Here is a 1,441-nt window from a genome sequence, read left to right as displayed (position 1 = left end):
TTTTTTAAGGTAGCCATTTTCAATTCAAAAGCAAATATTCTAAGGGACTTATAAAGCCAATCCATGCAAGCAAGCAGGGTATCCCTGGAGCTAGTGTTGTCCTCCATACAACTGATTATGCCCATATGCACGCTTTGAAATAAGCTACTTTTACGTAACAGGTATAACAGAATTTGCTCTCCACTGAACTAGAGACTTCTATTCTGCAATTATCAAAATTCAAGCAGTTTTGCAAAACTGATTTCAGCCTGGAGAAATCAGTGTGAGTTTTGCCATTCACATCAGTAAGCCTGGGATTACTCATGTGGATATGCTTACTTCTGTAAGTTTTTCAAAACTGGATCTTCAGGCAGTTCTCAAAGTTTACAATATATCAAGTACATGATAAATCCAGGATGGCTTCTCTGTAATTAACTGTGTAATTATTTAAATTTATATCTGTATTCTTTGCAAAGTTAAGTAATTTTCTTTTCCTCGCTTAGAAACAGTCATATAGAATTTGTTAAAGTTAAGAAAGTACAGCTCTGGCTCATGCCTTATTTGTCACATTCTTATAGTAAAGTTTGGGTCTCATAAAAATATGGGATTAGCGACAAGAATGCCACAATAACTTACCACAGGCAACTATAAAATTCTGAAAAATATATATACATATACGTATGCTATCAGCTCCCACTCAGGATTCCTCTAGAGAAGGTGTTGTAGCCAAGATTTTGAATAGTAAATATGACCATGGGGTTAAAATCTGTGTGTGCTCTTGTTCCATCTACCTCCTTTAATTGAGCTGAGGAGGCACAGGAGAATCAAAAGAGAAATTGATCTATGGATGGTTTCCTTTAGCTTCTCCTTTCTTAAAACTTTTTTGCCTTTGTACTAAAGGGAAAAACCATACAGTTGTAAGCAGACTGTGGCTGAAACAACACCAATAGGAAGATAACCTATTCTTTACCATAACAATCAGCAGTCATGAACATTGGTCACGTCATACCTCTGTAGTCTTGAGCAAGCTCTTACCCAAAATCTGGAGGCTACAGTTCTCCTGTCGTTCAGGATCTTCATCAAGGACTTGAATGATGATCCCAAGTGTACCCTCAGCAAATCTGTGAATGGCACTGAACTTGGGAGAGGGGCTTACAACAGATGGCAGAGTCTCAGTCCAGGGGGATCTCAATAACCTTGAGCCAACAGAGACCTCCTGAGGTTGGATAGGAAAAAGTGCAAAGTTCTGCACATGGAGGTGGCCATGCATCAGTACAGGCTGGGAGGAGCCTTCCACCAAACTAAGACAGACAGGGGCCTAAGCACACAGCCTGTGAAGAGAGGCTGAGGAAGCTGGGTTTGCTTAGTCAGGCAAAAAGAAGGCTAAGGGGTGACCTAATAGTAGCCTATAACTACCTGGAAGGCAGTTACAAAAAGGATGGTGCCAAACTCTTCCTGTGAG

Source organism: Apteryx rowi, unplaced genomic scaffold (genome assembly GCF_003343035.1).
Source record: "Apteryx rowi isolate R43461 unplaced genomic scaffold, aptRow1 scaffold_1336, whole genome shotgun sequence".
In the NCBI taxonomy this organism is placed as follows: domain Eukaryota; kingdom Metazoa; phylum Chordata; class Aves; order Apterygiformes; family Apterygidae; genus Apteryx; species Apteryx rowi.
This window is presented reverse-complemented; position numbering follows the sequence as displayed.